Source organism: Equus przewalskii, chromosome 22, assembly GCF_037783145.1.
Source record: "Equus przewalskii isolate Varuska chromosome 22, EquPr2, whole genome shotgun sequence".
NCBI classification, from domain to species: domain Eukaryota; kingdom Metazoa; phylum Chordata; class Mammalia; order Perissodactyla; family Equidae; genus Equus; species Equus przewalskii.
Genome location: NC_091852.1, coordinates 28,237,058 through 28,255,414, shown reverse-complemented (window position 1 = coordinate 28,255,414; position 18,357 = coordinate 28,237,058). Strand labels below are relative to the sequence as shown.

At 35.8% G+C, this 18,357-nt stretch overlaps 1 protein-coding gene across 44 annotated transcripts in view; it reads left to right on the top strand.

Moving 5' to 3' along the window:
* Positions 1-18,357, top strand: part of PTPRD (protein tyrosine phosphatase receptor type D) — a 2,079,533-nt gene that overhangs the window by 1,281,663 nt on the left and 779,513 nt on the right. The window lies entirely within an intron of this gene.

Below are 18,357 nucleotides of genomic sequence, written 5' to 3'. Positions count from 1 at the left end.
ATGCCTCACATTTTGTAATATGTTTTCACATATGTTATCACATTTGATTCTTACAGCAACTCTGTGCAGTAGACAGGGTATTTTTTTCCTCTCTCTAGAACTCAGGAAGAAATTGTCAGTAAGTGGCAGAGTGGCAAATGCAGGTCTCATGTAGCTTCATAAATTTCCTAGCGAATAAGTAAAGCATGTAACTACTCCAGTGCATACCCTGGGGTGAGCTACTGTCAGGTATGATGTCCACAACTATTGAGTCAATGAAGAGACGTGAAAATAGGGTTTAAACATTTCCCACCAGTGGATAATTTTTAAAAGAACTCCCTTTCCAAAAATAAACGGTCGATTTTACCAGGTTGTGGTTTACCACTTATCATTAATATCCAATTGAGTCATCTCACTGTTTCAGCACTGAAACTACTGTTCCCAAGACAATGGACCAAACAGTAGTACTATATTTGAACAAATATCAAAGTAGTGTGAGTTCAAGGGGCAGCAGAATATAGTGATTAACAGCTCAGACTCTGAGTCCAGAAGGGCTGCTTCCAAGTCTGGTTCTGCCATTTTCTAGTCTGTCATCTTGATTGTTACTTAACCTCTCTGGGCCTTAGTTCCTTCATCTGTAAAAAGTAATAGTATGAGTACATATCACAGAGGCTTGCTGGGAGGATTAAATGAGTTAACACACAAACGCACAATAGGCATTATGTAAATATATCTACCAATACTTTTTGTTTGTTGTGTATCTTTATATAGGGCTTTGAAAAAAACGGAAGTACTAGATAAAAATATTGGATTTTTGGGGCTGGCCCCGTGGCCGAGTGGTTAAGTTCGCGCGCTCCGCTGCAGGCGGCCCAGTGTTTCGTTAGTTTGAATACTGGGCGCGGACATGGCACTGCTCATCAGACCACGCTGAGGCAGCGTCCCACATGCCACAACTAGAAGAACCCACAACGAAGAATACACAACTATGTACCAGGGGGCTTTGGGGAGAAAAAGGAAATAAAATAAATAAATAAAATCTTTAAAAATATATATATATATATTGGGTTTTCCATCTCCTGCTATCTAAGTTTAAAATAAAAAAATGTGCACAAAAAATTCATGGATCGGTCTCATTGACAGATTTCACCTTGGTGAAGATGTTAAATGGCCTTATTTGCTTTCTCCTAATTGAGCGGCTCTAAGAAGCTTGATCAGCTTTCCCTCCCCCACCCTCCTGCTTCGTAGTAGAAGCTAAAAAAAGAAATCCTTCTCCCTTAACTGCTTTAACATTTAACAGTCACTAAGAGAAACTGTTCCATCATGATGTCTTCTGAGTTAGTGGACTAGAACAAATTCAGCCCGTTTAATCGTATGGCATCAGGCAGTGCTGCAAATGCAATTTGTTGTGAAATTTGTTTTTGCGTTGCCTATTAGAAGCAAAGCGTCCAGCTCTTCTGCAGCTCTCCACTGGACCTTATCAGGGAACACACAAGCTGGAGGGCATCGCAGCACAGATCACTCAGAAGGAAACCCAACAGCTGTGTTTTTGACAGCGGGAGCAGGCCTGATGTCCATCAAATGAATATCCTGGACACTTCGCACTTCTCCTTAGCTAGTAGGAGGCAGGCAACACTGCTGGTTTGGGAAGGAGAGTTCTTTCCTGGTTGTCATTTTGTTTAGGGGGTGATAAGCACTAGAATTTGTTTATGTTCGTCTATTGTTCTGCCGGCATTTGCTATCATTCCTATGATAAAAATAAGTAAGAAATAAAGGAAGATGAAAATGTTCCAGGAATGTGACTAGGCCTTTAGCAAATAAAAGGATAAACAAAACTATACCTATTGTAAAAGCAAAGCTAAACAAGGGACAAGCTTTGCTACACAAAAGGGAAAGGAAACCCTTGGAATCTGTTGCATTTTTCCTGCTCCTCCATCGTCTTATATGCATATATCGTTTTAATCATGTGCCGTGAAGGGAAGGACGATGAGTTCTCCTTTGGTGTCTGCTAGCCTAGCCCTTCACTTTCATCTGCTGGAGAGTCTCCCTGGAGAATGGGCCTGTATTCAGGAGTGTTAGGGACTCTGTGTTGGATGCTAAATGTGCATTTTGGCATACTGTGTCAGCATATTTGAACACAGAGGGACTAAAATATATACCTTTACCACACATTTGTAATAAATGCAACTTAATGCCCCAAATCGTTTGGACCTAATCAATGGTAGTCTCTTACAAAACAAGAAAGGCAACAATACTTGGTTTTTCAAGTGTAGTTTTAAATTATGTGAAGTGTAATTAAAACACAATAATGTACATTTAATTTAGCACGGAGTACTTTCAAATACCCATAACCATGTATAAATAATAGGGCAACACTGTGTTTTATGTTAACTTTTGTCCATATCTGTATCAAAATGGAGAAATCTTCCCTGTTGCCTCAAAAACACAAGTTTTCTCGGAGTCCTCCATTCCTAAGTGCTTCTTGCTTAATGATACTTAAAGTCTTTACTCCTCTCAGTTAACGAGTTCAACTAAAGAGATATAGAGTTAGTCCTCTGAGATGTCTCTAACAGAATCTGAAACCACCACATACAGTAGCTTATTAAAGCCACCTCAAGCAAGCATGTCTTAGAGCTTTCACTTAAAAGCCTATTTTGGGACTTTATATGCTTTGTTTCATCTTCCTTTAATAAATAATAGTATTATAGTTATTAAAATTTTAATCAGTATCTTACTTTTTGTGTGTGTGTGTGTGAGGAAGAAGATTCGCCCTGAGCTAACATCTGTGCCAGTCTTCCTCTATTTTGTATGTGCGTTGCTGCCACAGCATGGCTTGACATGTGGTGTAGGTCCACACCGGAGGGATGAACCCATGAACCCCAGGCCACTGAAGTGGAGCACACCAGACTTAACCACCTCACCATGGGCCAGTCCCTCATCTTCATTTAATAAATAATAGTGTTATAATAATTCAAATTTTAACTGGCATCTTATTCTTAACCTGACCTAAAAAGATAAGTCACAGTTCCAGAAGTCAGAGCCTACGGCATCATACAGATCTCCAGGCTAATCTCTCATTGTACAGGTGAGCATTCAAAGCAAAAGGTCAAATGACTTATGTCAAAGCATACAGTATAGAAGGAAAGTCAGATCTAACTCCTGCTCCAGTGTTCTTTGCACCACACACACACTCCTAAAAGCAAAGTAGAAACCATGTCAGAATGTGATGGTCAAAATACTGTGTCACACAAGAGTGGCACACCAACTGCTTTCCCAGTAGGACTGATAGAGTCCAGTAATGCATATGCATATCACTTCCTTAGCCGGTAGTCCAACCATGCTTAAGTCTGTGAATGGCCTTGGCTGTGTTTGCAAAATACTTCTATCTCACCGTGCCAGATTTCTTGCTCCCTCTTACATTTTTCTCTCAACTTCCTATTGATTGGCTATGTAGGGTATTTTTAACATGGAATGAGCAAGCAAGCAGTTGAAACAACTATTTGCTTTGCTGCTCAATTGATTTGACCCAAGTATGTTTGCAGGAATATACCATCAATAGATTTAAAATCACGAATTGTAAACAAACAGACTAAATCACGAGGAGGCACAATAAGAAAGTGTAAAGAGTGGCTGGAAAAAGGTAAGAACTAGCATGAAATAACTGCTTCAGCATAAGGGAAAATCACAAAGAGGCCTGGGGTAGCAGGGGACGTTTCATATGTATTAGTGATATTCCTATTATTTTCCTCAGTCTTTGGCAATAATTTTATGGCAGTTGTTAACTTTAAATGTTTTTCTCCTACAAATGTGCTAATAGAATATTTTAAACAATAAGAACGTTGCTAAGAAAATGAAATTCACCAAACAAATGGTGATAAATATTGTTAAAGTGCAAACATCTTTATCGCTCTCGAGGGTGGGTATTGACATTATTACTTACGACAGCAAAATAATTATTTTGTTTTCAGGCAGGATCCAACTTTAGTGTTGTTACTTTCATAAAGAATCAGAATTGACTAGTATATTCAAAAAGCAAAAATGTTTGTTTGCTTCTAAAATTGTATGGTTCATTAAGCTTGAGAAGTCAGCATAGAACTATAGAAAGAGTTTATATAATGAAATTTTATAGAACTAGTTTCAAATCCTGGCTGCAGCACTCAAATAGTCGTGTAACCTAGGGTAAGTTATTTAGACTGTCTAGAAACAAGGTGTTTTTACTTTTCAGATCAAATAATTAATACCTCCTCAGGTAGCTGTGAGGATTAAGTTAGATAATATATGTAAAACATAGCAAAGAGCATTTGACAAAGTACCAAAAATTATTGTTATTTTCATTATATGTAATTATTTATTAAGAAACTAATTGATAAGACTCTTTGATACATGTCAAAAATTCTGTAGCTTAAGGACCTTACAGATCAACTTATTAATATTGCTGATTAAAAAATTAGCCCCAGAGAGTTTAAATGATTTCTTAGTGCCAGTTTCAGAGTAATTGTATGAATTATTAAATTTACTTTAGTTTTATCATTACATAAAATATTTACATAGTTTCAAAGTAAAAGCCAAAACAAGGGGCCAGCCCAGTGGCATAGTGGTTAAGTTCAGACACTCCGCTTCGGTAGCCCGAGGTTCCCAGGTTCGGATCCGAGGCACAGACAAAGCACCACTCGTCAAGCCACGCGGTGGCAGAATCCTACATAAAATAGAGGACGATTGGCACAGATGTTAGCTCAGCAATAATCTTCCTCAAGCAAAAAGAGGAAGATTGGCAACAGATGTTAGCTCAGTGCCAATCTTCCTCACAAAAAAAGAAACAAAACGATACAAACAGGTAAATAAAGGGAATGAATTGAACATTTATCTTATTTCCTCTATATGAATTAGAATGCAAAAATAAACTTTAATTTCTATTTATATTGCCTCTCCCCCTTGTCTTCTACCCTACCTTTCTTCATCAGTAACTTAAAAAACCTATTTATGGTTCATCCTCCAAGTATTTTAAAAATATAAACAGATACATACATATAGTCAATAGCCTTCTTCCTTTGATGAATAATGCCTCACTATATACTTGTCTCTTCCTTGCCTTTTTTAACTCGACAATATGCTTGAAGATTGCTCCAGAGCAGTGCGAAGAGAAATCCTCCATCCCTTTCGCAGTTACATGGCTCTCCATTATACGGATACATCATAATCTATTCACCTAATCCCCGGTGATGGATGTTTGAGTTGTTTGAAGTCTACTACTATTACAAACAGTCTTACAATGAATAGGTCTGTGAATATATTGTTAGGTACTTTTGCCAGTGTATTTTTGTGATAGATTTCCAGAATTGGGATTTCTGGGTCAGTTTGGCTGTGTGTTGCCAAATTTTCCTCTGTAGTAGTTGTAACATTCTGCATTCCTACCAGCAATGGAACAAGAGCCTGTTTCTCCACAAAGCAGATTTTTCCAGAGCTCTACCAACATTGTATCTTGTCAAATTTTTGGATTTTTGTCAATCAAATGGCTTTAGTTTATGTTTTTCTTATTGTGAGCAAGATTGAGTTTCTTCACGTATGATAAAGAGCCATTTGCATTTCTTTTTCTGTGAACTCGGTTCACAGAATGTGAATGGGTTATTGTTCTAACCCATTTTTCTATAGGATGGCTGATTTTTTTTTTTTCTAATTTTGGGAGCTCTTTATATTTCAGGGAAATACAATCTTATTTCCTGAGATCTCCCAAATTAATATCTCCAGCCCTGACTTTACATGGAACTTGAGAATCTTTTGTCCAACTCTCTACTCCACGTCTCCACATAGTTGTCTATTAAGTGTCTAAATTTTAACAAGTTCAAATGGAATTCCTAATTTCTCACCACATGCTAACTCTGCCCTGTAGTCTTCCCCCACTCAGTAATAGCAGCTCCATAATTTTGGACTTTTCAGGCCAAGATACTTAAGGTCATCCTTGACTCTCCTCTTCTTTTCAGTTAGCGTGTTGTCTGCATCAGTAATTCCTACTGATTCTACTACTTTAAAAATATATGCAGAATCTTACTACTTCTCTTCAAATCCATTATTTCAACTCTGATCTGAGCCACTATTCTCTCTCCCCTGGATTATTGCAATAGCCTCATGGCTAATCTCTCTTGCCTTCCCCTACCCTCACCCTAGTATAGTCTTCACATAATAGCCAGTGTTCTTTTAAAAGCATGGGAGATCATGTCATACTTCTGCTCCCATGTCTCCAATGCCCCCAACACGAAGCCCAAAGTCCTTTGAACGCTCTATAAAGCTGTGTGTCATCTGGCCCACCACCCTCCATCACTACTTCTCTGACCCCAGTTCCTAGTTCCTTCCCCAGCACTTACTCAGTTCCAACACACCAGTCTCCTGTTCTTATTTGAGCAAATTCATCTCAAGTCTTTTAATTTGCCAACCCCTGTATCTGGAATGCTCTTCCCTGAGATAGCTCCATGACTTACTCCCTCATGTTTTTCTAACTTGTGGATATAATGTACCATATCAATAAGACCTTCCATGAAATCCTAAGATGAAATAATAAGCCCACACTCTGCTACAATTCCCCATCCTCTTTGTCATACTCTTCCTTTGAAGCACTTAGGACCACCTGACATAATGGTTTGTTTATTGTGTTGATTATTTGCTTTCCCACCAGAAAGTAGGCATGAGGATGTGAGCTTTGTCTATTTCACTGCTGTATCTGCAAGCTTCTAGAACAGTGCTTGGCCCAAAGAAGGCCCTCTAAATTTTTTGTAAGTGAATGAATGAATGAATAAAAGAAAGGGTGAATATAAGGTTATATTTTATTGACTTTACAATTACATCAGACAGAAATATCTTTCAACCAGCATAACGATGAAAACTAAAGTCCATAAGTCTAAAAATGCATACTTGGTTTTAGGAAAACTCTGGTTTATGTGATGTTGGATAATACAAAGTAAAGAAAAATCTCTTGATGAAGCTCTATTTTACCCATTTTTATGGAACAATGATTTACTCAGAATCTGAATTTGGGCATAGCTTTATGATTTTTTTGTTATTATTATTATTATTTAGGAATAATTGAACATGAATCCTGAGCAACGCACTGCCAAGTATTTAGAATTAAATACACGTGACCCCTGCCCATCAAGAATATGAAATGGTCAGAATATTGTTCAGTGCAAACTGCCTAGTTTTTATTTACAGTATTATGCGATTATGTGAAAGGCACTGGTTTGTGTTGTCTGAATTAAATATATTTACTTAATGTTCTAACATGAATACAAAACTTGATTGGAATTCATTTAGAAACAACAAGAATTCTTCCTACCTGCTGTTTCTTAGTTAAGAGAAGAATCAAATTCAATTCAAGAAGATAGTTTTTTTCTTTAATAAGTGATTTATAATTTCACTGGCTCTAATTTACTGTAAGCAAAGCATCAGATTAGTAATGTGTTTAATATGAGTTATTAAGTTCCCATTAGACTAAATTGCCACCCCAGAGATCTGCAAAGCTACTCTGAATTAATTTGCATTCTTCAATAGCCACACACTTCACCTTTTCATAAATGTCACGATACTCCAGGATGTATACCCTAACGTGCTTTTCCAAGAACAATAAGTCATCTAATGAACTCTGAAATTCTTTGTTCTGTATATTGTTTTGCAATAATAATAATTTCTAAAATCTAGAAAGGGTTCTTGAAGGTTTCTTTTAGTTGTTTTTATATATATTAGCACAGTGTCCAGGTAATCCATGTCCAAATCCATTTTCACTAAGCTATATCAGAGCAAAAATGTTATGGACTATACTATTTCCAACTTCCTTCAAGGCCACCAATTTAAAACCACCTTTTAATCGACTGATTTAATATTTGGCTCTAAGTATCTCACATAAACATACACAATCGAAACTTTTCATCCGTGATTCTTATCAAAATTGAGCCAGAACTACATAGGGCTTACCTACTCTATAGTAGCAAGCAAGGGGCTTGTGTGTGTTGCCTTTGGAACTTGAGACCAAGACAGTGCTTAGAGGGGAGGAAACTCTTTAAACTGTCTAAACTAGGCTTTGTCAAATATGAATGGATTAAACTAGCTGACTCAGTCTTCTTAATAGAGGATTAACATCATCAAAATTTATGAACTTGATTTTGTAATGATAATTAGAACTCCAAAAAAGCATTAAAAAAATCCAATGACTGTATATAAGAGAAACATGTTTGTAGTGAAAAATGTGTTCACTGGAAGCAGCAAACATATTAACTAATAAAACAGGGCCTGTGCATATTTACTAACCACATTTCTGCAAAGCAGATTTACCAACTCAATTCCCCAAAGCTAAAGAGGGTATCAGGCTGGATTAGAAATCAGAAGTCCCTATTCTTGAACTCACATGATGAACTCACATCTGTTCCCTGATGTACAGCATGAATTTTAGCAGTCATGTAACCACTATTAGTCTGAGTTGACCCAGAAAGGCACTGGATCACTCAGGGCAAATTTCTCAGTGTTCTCAATTTAATCTGATCTCCAAATCAGAGACATATCGTCGCTGTCTTTATCTACACTGTAAATACTAAGAGTTAGTGAGCAGAGAAAGCCAGGTTCTATGGCTTCATTTTCTTTTCTCTGCAATCCTTCTTACATTCTACTTCCAAAGTAATCTTTCTAGAGCTCTTCTCTGAAACAATCATTTTTCTATATAAAAATTTCAATATTTCCAGAGACTCTCTTCTTTGTTTTAAAGCATGTAGTGTCTGAGTCTGTACAAATACTGGCTTGATACATCAGAAACTGAAAAAACATGGAAAGGAGAAAATTTAAATTACTTGTAATCCTATTTGGATTTTAGGGGGAATGTGACTGTGGCAGAGACTGAGAGAATGGATTAAAGGGATGAAAATTTGGGGACAGAACAAATGATTGGAAGGCTTTTACAGCAATCCAGGAAAGATGTAACAAGCACCTGAACTGTAACAGTGAGAGACTGACATTTAAGAGACTGAATTAATGACTATAGGGGAATAGGAAGAAATTATTTTAAGGTTTTTAATTTGAGATAATTGGTAGATGATAATGATGTGAAAAACAGAGACACCGAGATTCCTGTGGGACAAAAGGTAAAGCATAATGGAAAGTGCACGGGTTTCAATGGACTAGGTTTTAGAATGGAATCAAATCCAACTTTTACCAGATATTAGCTGTTTGACCTTGAGTACATGACCTAGCCTTTCAGAATTTCAGAAAAAAGGGGGAAAATACATATCTGACTTTTTAGAATTGTTTTGAAATTAAAACTGGATAAAGTATCTAAAACGCCCAGGCAGTACCTAGCTATTAGTATGATTATTGTTTCTAGACTGAGATGGCAAATAGGCAGCTGGAAATAGATGTCTGGCTCTCAAGAGAGCGATGAAGACTGGAGATGTGAAAATCATTGATGATATAATAGGAGGGTATGAGCTCATCCAGGAATTGGAAGAGACCATGTCTGAGGATAGTACCCTGAAGAAATATCAACATTTAAGGGATGGACGAAAGAAAAGTCAGGAAAGGATTCTTAATTAAATGGATGTAAGAAAGCCAAGCTTCTAAGGTCAAGACCAGAGGGGCCATAAAGTCCCCACATGTGCAGTCGCGATCTGTGCTAATTGAGCACATCTTCCTACAGTCATGATACGCACAGCAGTTTCCAAGATCACTTGACAGGAGCATATTTTCTCAATACAAATGTCACTCATGCTGCTAATTCACACCTGTAAGACAGAAGTCTCAAGGCAACAACCAATGATACGCCATTATTTGCTCCCAATTAGAGAAGATCTTGATTAAGAAAAAGTTAGGAGACTATTGATCAAACTTGCATCTGATATAATGTGGCTTCTTCAAAGTCTGGATTTAATAACTTGTGATGGCTTGCTTTGGAGAATTTTGTGTAAAAAAATTTTTCAAACTGGTGTAACAATAATAGAAGACTGCAAAATAGCTATCAGGGACAGTTTCAATATTTTCTACTCAATATGGAAGATGTTCAGAAGAAAATGGAAAACTTTTAAATACATAGGGATTTTAAAATGAAGTATATACTTAATTTATAACCAGCTTGCACAGGAATTTTTGTCCAGTCTGTAGAAAGATAAGAGAACAATAGATCTGACAATGAGATTTGTGTTGTAATAGACGACAAATTTAGTAGAGTGAAGAGATTCCACCGATATCAATTACTGTTGCTGGAAACTGTCTAAGGTCTCCGAACCCTGATCTCTTTGCAAACATGTTCTTCACATCTGCATACCCTGCTCAACACACTGTTCAAAGTCCATCCAGATGGTATGTCTTCCATAAAGCCTTTTCTGATCTTCCAATTGAAAATGAGCACCTCTTGTGCTGGAATCCACCAATAATTTGCGTACGTCTCTCTGAGTGTGTTCAACACATTCTGCTTCTTTTTCTAATTATAAGTGTTTCATAGTCAAAAAAGTCTTTGGGGGTAAAGACCATACATTATTATGGTCTCTTTGCTGTGTGGCACAGCTCCCAGGTCTGTGTTTTCTACAGGATCAAAAATAAGTAAATATTGGGTACCTGTCATTAAAATGATTTAGTGACTGTGCTATGAATATCACTTCAAAATTAGTCCCTCATCCCAAATAATCAGTTTATTTATATTAATCAGAATTATTTTGTGGAGTATTTTGCAACAAGTAGAACACAACTTTCACATTTAAACGCATTGCTGACATCATAAGACATTTGTTAATTGTTTTTATTGGAAAGAATTTTTTATGTCTCAGAGAATTTCGATGTTTGGATCTAATCATAATCCTATAATAACAAATCAATGCTATTATTGTTTTGAATCACAGTCGCCAACATTGTACTCTATTTGCCTTTGGGTTTTCTATCCTAGTGCCTTATTACTTAAAGACATACTAGTTAATATTTACATTGTTCTTAAGAAGAAGGATCAAAATAAACTTGGAATCAATAGAATTATTGATTTTGAAATTTGCTGCAATCACCTTTACCCAATATAAGTTGTCTAAACAAACATAACCTGCTTTTCTTCTATATGGTAAAAATAGGAAAGACCTTGATACCAAAATGCAAACACAGGAGTTAATTTCAATTTCCCATCTCTCTGTTTCCTTCCATTCAGCATTGCTTTTTAATGCTCCCTATTTTCAACATTTATTTTAGTTTTCTTCTTGAACCTGACATGTGTGTGGTAGAAGCTGACAATTTTATATGTTGCTTACAAAAAAAAGAAGAATGCTTTTCTGAAGATGTCACTGTTTGTAGTTAAATAAGCCACTTTTCATGATAAGAATTTTCTTGTATTTATTCAGAGGTTCTATTCTTTTCCCTTATGACTTGGATAATAGCTCCGCTATTCTAACCCTTCAGTGAAACCATGTTTAGTACACAATTTGAGATATTTGCAGCATACACTGTTCTTCATATGAGAAAAGATGAGCTTTTTAATAATAGCTTCTTTTGAATTAGGAAAGAATTTCTACAATAGAGACGGAAACCACATGAGGAAATGTAATCAATGATGGTTTTGTGTGGGCATTAACAGTTTCTTCGTTCTGAAGGTTTGCAGTTTTGGGGTAGGATAAAGGAACTGCCACCACTATCCAGTCATTATTTCATTCACTGCAAAAGCATTCATGATTATCCAGGGTATTTCTTGATATCTTTTAAAAGACCCATTTTTAGCACACCTTTATCAACTAAAGATATCTTCCATAAAGATTTACAATTGCTTTGCTCAGTGGTATAATGAAAAAATTCATGAAATCTGCAACCAGACAGTCTTGGTTGGATCTTGTGTTACTTTAGGCAAATAGCTTCACTCCCTGAACCTTTGTTCTCTTATCTGTAAAGTCAGGAGGTTGTAAAGTTAAATAAGTCTACATGTATAAGTCTACATATATTGAAATTTTATATATGCAGACTCATATAATCTACTATATATGTAGACTAGTGCCTTGCCCATAAGTGGACCTAAGAAGTGTAAACTGTCTTCATTCTTAGAGATTTAATACCTGCTTGATCCAGATAAACAGGAAAATGCTCATTTTGGAAATTAAGAAGATGCTACAAATAAAGTAGATCATATTCACACTGGATTAAGTGATAAGGAAATATTTTTTCTTATGTAACAAAAAGTCCAGCAATCAGAAAGACTCCCAATGTAGGATATCAGGGTTTCTGCTCAAATTTTCTATGACTCCCTCTTTCTATCCTCCCCTTCATGTTGGATTCTTTGCAAGCTTCTTTCCTCATAGTCACAAAATGGCTGCCAGCAAGATCAAGGACAATTCATTTCCTTGATCACAAACAGTGAGAGTCCAAACTGTCCCCCAACCATGGCCTGCTAATCTGTCCTTTAATCTGATTAGGACATCAGATCTCGTGCCCACCACTGAACCAGTAACAACCTTGTGTGGGGTAAATAGGTATCGCCAATTTGCAATCAGAAGCTCAGGTTCCAAGACTTGCTAGACCATACTTCTAAAAAGAAGGAGAGCTGGAATCAGAACACAAGTTTTCTAATGCCAAGTCCAGTGATCATAGCAGGGCCATTCAGTTTTACCACTAGGATTATTAATAAATAAATACATATATAGAGATGTATATGTATATAACTATAGGTATATGTATATATACATTCATTTTAATAAAATCATTTTTGAGACCTTAAGTTACATTGTCATTCATTTTACTTTTTCTTAAAAAGTTGACATGTTTGGCTTAAATGTTCTGCCACTCTATAGTCTTAGCATATTTCTGAAATATTCTTGCAAATGCCATTTAACTAATTTATATTTACCTTTCTAACGCAGTGGCCTGTGACTAAAACTTTCTCTACATTTGAGTTGATCTGGGTCTTATTTATAATATCCTTGTCAGCTTTCACCATTTGTGTTTTGGTTCTGGTCTTCTTGTCTTCATTCCTCTCATTAATGCATTACAGCAGCAAAACACTGCAGGTGAATTCCATAAGCATGGATGTATTTTACAGTCTCTGTTTTCTGGGTGGGGACTCAGGTACATGCCACTGGTATACAGGATGGCAATTGAATTAGTAATTTTACTTAAAGTAAGTAATGGGTATTTTTCACGGTGGAATTTTATACTAGGTCCTTGAATAAGAGAATATACTTAAAGGTCTTCCCTGGTTTCTAAAGTCACTTCTTATCCCAGAAGTAATACATGCATAGCACACAGAGCTCTTCCTTGAGGAATCAGCTTAGTTTTATATATATTGCAAAGTACTCTAGATACAACAGTCAATCATTTCTTGCTCTTTCTCTTCTTACCTGGAAGGATGATATTATGTCTCCTTTTGCACTTATTATCAGGGAAGCCATTCAGATCTTAATCAACTTTCAATCTATGCCTTCTAGATCACACTTGACCTGCTGCCTAACACATATCTTTGGTGCTACATAAATAATCATAAGTTATATCCTCCTTCCATGGCTGAGAAGTTCTCTAAAAACACCCAAGCTACGATGAATCTGGAAGCCAGAGGCCTGACCTTAGAACCAAAGGCAGACCTCCCATAATGAAATACAGATAGGAACCGATTAAGATGTTCTGTCCATCTACCTCCAGTCATTTGAATCTATACTGTATCTAGTCATCTATCCAGAGGGGCAAATCAGCTACTTTTCATTCAGATAGGACACTGTTTATGGACACCCTCAGCCTAATGGAATCAGAAAGTTTCTGTCCAGTTCATTTTTGTTGTAGTACATGTAGGAATTTGAGACTAGGTTAAAACTAACTCCATATGTTTGCATTTGGGCCATTTCCCTCAGTAACTCTATCCCATTGAAGTACAAAATCTTAAGCATTCCAAGTTAAGTTACTAAAAATATTTAAGGAGAAGAAATTAACTAAAATTCTCAAGACTGGCTTTATTCAGAGCAAGAGAAAACTAAAATGTTATGTTTCCACATGTCAGTGTCTACCCGCAGCTTTGTCTATCCTAAAAGATTTTTAACTTCTAAGTGGTTCCATGTTTACTAAATGAATAAAAGAAAGACAAATTAAAAGAAAAAAATAATTTAAACCTATTTGACAAAGAGATACAAAACTACCAACGTGAGAGCTAATTTCCAGTGAAATTTTAAATGGATACTTATGGACGGGTAGAAGAATTAACAAAATTCATATTCTAAGGTTGCTTTGCCTTTATGGTGTCTGTTTTCAACCTAGCTGATTGTGTGTGTATTTTTATACCCTAAAAAATGCCCACTGGAAACTGTGGAAGATTGAAGAAATATAAAGCCACAAATCTAAGTGAAATTAAAATAATAGCTAAATTTAACCATATATAAGAAAAAGAATATTTATAACTAAAAATACAAGCAAACCTAAATGCATGCTTTTACTCCCTTGTACAAAGTCAGAGATTCCTAGTAGTCTTCCTGTGTTCTTGCACTGAGCAGCATTTAGTTGATTAGTCCTTGCCCGAGTTCTAAGAAATTCCAGTATCAGAAATCTTGATGCTATGCAGTTCCCTACTCCTTATCTGATAGAGTGGTGAGCTGATTTTTTCCTGAAGCTTGCCTGGGCTGAGGCTACAAAAAAGAAGAAATAAAACAAGTAGACATAGACAAACGGAACATTCATTCATTCAATAACCATTTAACATGAAAGGAGTGGTGACAGGAAAAGGAAGTCAAAGAAGAATGAAAGATTAGTTCAGCAGAGAAGAAAAATAATGACATGTGGAGACAAGAGAGATTGGGATTAGAATCCTAGACCTGTCTGACTTTAGAGCCAATGTACTTAATCACTACCTTATAAAAGAAAGTAGGTATGAACAAATATTGGTGCATTAAGAGATAAGCTTCTTCATTAAACTATAATGTGCATAAAGGTAGAGACACTGCATTTTTCATTTCTGATTTTTCCAGATTAACCAGATCAGTGACTTGCCTGCAGTGATGGTTAATAAATACTGAATGATCAGTTAGATGGTGATGGATGAACTGACCGGTAGAATCCAAAGTTCGCACTTGCTCAGCGTCATGACTGTTGGATGTAATTTCACTGTGTCCCAGAAGTAGGAAGAAACCTTAAAATGTTAGTAATAGCAATTATTCAGCTTTTGGATTGAACCACAGGCTTCCACATATATATTCTTAAAGGGAGATCATGATCTTGTTTTTCACATGAGAACATGGAAGTTCAGATATGTTAAGTCCTCACCCAAAATCACGTAACTAACAAGTGACTACACAGGGGCTAGCGTCTTTGCCTTCCCATCTTTCAGTTCAATGGACTATTCTCCAAATTATACAGGCTTTTTTAAATAATTTCCCAAAATAATTTAGGTAAAGGAAGGAAATTTCAGAATGTTCAAAATGTTTTTCTTACATTTTCTAAATATCAGCATTTGTGAAACATTTCTAATTAACTATTCATGGTGAAACTATGACCTACCAGCAACAGTGTTTCCAGCACCACTGTTTAGGTAATTGTTGTCTCTTGCCCTTGACAGCCTATAGCTGGTTCAGTTGCTCAGCACTGTGAAGAATTTACAGCTCATGACTATTTTTAAAAGTTATCTTTGTGTGCATACTTTTTTTTTGCATTTAAATTATGTTGAGGAAAACTGCTAATATCTAACTAAAAGCAATAATATCATAAACTCTTTGAAAGAGGTGAATGCTCCATTCAGATGAAAGATTTCAAGTTGAGTGATAATTGAGAAAAAAATCCGTATCTTAATGAAAAATCCCAAGACTGCAAAAGCTCATATTAATTATGAACCGAATGAGACACATTCTGAAACAGAGGCTAACATAATTCTTACATAATCCCTTAGAAATATGTCTTACTATTGGCCCACCAGAAATATGACCTATTGGCCTGTAGTTGGGTTAAACTTGATATTCTATTGATAACAAACACTGAGCTCCTATCACCCAAAGCCTCTTCCATCTTTCACAGGATCAGTTCTTCTTTCCATACACAGAATATTCTGATTCATTTTGCAAACCTGAACTTTAAACTAAACTTTCTTTGTGAATTACTTGAGCAGCATTGTGAAATTGACCTTCAGTGTAAATTACGCTTATCTCAGACCTAAAGATTGCATAGATATGAGTACTATCACAGGTTAGCCTAATGATTTATTTACTTGAAAAAGCTGTATATATACATGTATCTATACACATAAGTATACACATATATAAACATTATATGTCAATTATCTAGCATAATTGTGATACCTAGAGTTCATCGAGTTAGATTGGTCCTTGATAATATTATTCAACTAATTCATTTGGTAGAATGAGAAAACTAAAACGAAAAAAGTTTCATTGATTTACTAAAAATGCCTATTTGATAAGCTACAGAACCCATACTAGAACCCACGTGTTTAGATGTCCATTGATACATTTTATTCCTTATCGCCCTTCAATAATATGCAATATATATATATAATATTGGGAAATATTATACAAATGCTTTCATAACCAATGTCCCACTAAGGCTCTGGATCCCAGCATCTACTTCATTAAGTGAAATCAAACCCATATAAGTCAACTGACAAGCTGCTCACCTCTTGTGTGTCTTGACACATTCCTCTTGTCTGTGCCTACTTGACAGAGCAATATTAAAATATTTATACAAGTTTACAAAACCAAAAGAGATTATATGTTATGTTATTATTCTTTTAAACTAGACTTAAAATAACATAATTATCATTTTCATATGTGGCTTTTCCCTCTGGATATGATTTTTAAAGATTGTATCTGACCTTGAATAAAGCAATATTCATGACCTCAATCCATTACTGCAAATATCAGCCATATTTATCAGGCTGTGGATTTTAATTTAGCATAATTTGGGACCAAAAAAAACATAAAAAAACATGAGCTGGTCACTCATAATTATTTATTTACATCTCACAAAAGGTTTGTCTATGGAATTTCATACTCAGGTCATATGCCTTTAAATAGACAGGCAAAACGGGAATAGAACATTCTGTTGACAGGTAAATGTGAATCAATCTGGTTTCATTCAAAGAAAATAATCAAGCTCTTTTCAAATAATATAAAATGCAAAATGATTGCCTGTTGGAGAGGAGGGGGCCTTATCAGCTTCTCTTCTTAGAGAAATGATTGCCATATTTTACCTAGAGGAGCATATGCTTCAGCTTATCTTGTGACTTCTCTGCAGTCTCCGATATTTATTAACAGTTGATTTTCTGTCTTTGCTCTCCTTCCCTTCTTCCCTCCTCCAGCGTAAATTAGTTTCCCCAAATCTACATCTAGCCTTCATTTTCTTATCAGTCTTGCAAAAAGCATGATTATTTCATTATTGGTTTTGAAGTGTCTTTCATATTAAGTTGTGCAGCTCTGGTTTCAGGCAGACATTGAACAGACTCTCTATCTGTTTTATTCTTTGTCTCATCATCTTAATCAAAGTCCCCTGAGACTGAGTCTTTAGTAACAAACAAGAATAAAGGGAAATTATGAATTGTTGCTTCCACAGAAAAGGCAGTATTCATCAGGAATTCCTGGTGGGATTCAAACAAGGTAGACTTCAAACATGTGAAAACAATGATATTCACCTCTGAAAAACCCTTTCATAACTAGGATACCTGTCTTTCAAGTCTCTTTTTAGACTGATACCTAAGCAGGGTCTCTCTTTTGGAGCTCAAGCTTTGCTAGTGGAAGATTTTTCAGCATATGTTTATCTTTTTCATATAATAATTGCATTCCTGCTTTCTGCCAGATATTTCATAATTTTTTTCTTACAGCCTTTTTCATCTTTGCTGTATAGAATTTAACATTAACTCTCTGATTTACTGAACAGACATTGTCCTGGATTCCTGATATTGAACAGCTATGGGAGAAGTATAGGTGTCATGCCCTCATTTTTAGATTCAGATGATTCAAAATAGCCTGACAGCCCGAGTCTCACACTGTCCCTGCACTCCTTTGATCACATTTTGATAAATTTTTCAGAAGCAGTATAGGAATTGGGTTAGCTATTTAAGTAGAAGTCAGCTTACGTTGGGGCAACATGAAAATGGTCTAATATAACCTATGTTCCTCCCTAATGAACAAATCAAGTTTTCTGTTATCTACAAAAATCAAAGAGAGCCAAAATACCTAAATTCCTAATTCCTCAATACTAATCACTATTATACGTTTAATGACATCTTATTTACATTTAGAAGTCCTTGCTCACATCTATGTATTTTTTATATAATTAATTGATTCCAATAACTAAAGTATGAATTTGATTCTTATATGGCTTTGGGCTCTTATATCCACTAGTAACTTATAGCCATGTTATAATGCTGCAATAAATAAAGAAATAAAATGTTGCCTTCAACTTCAGATATGG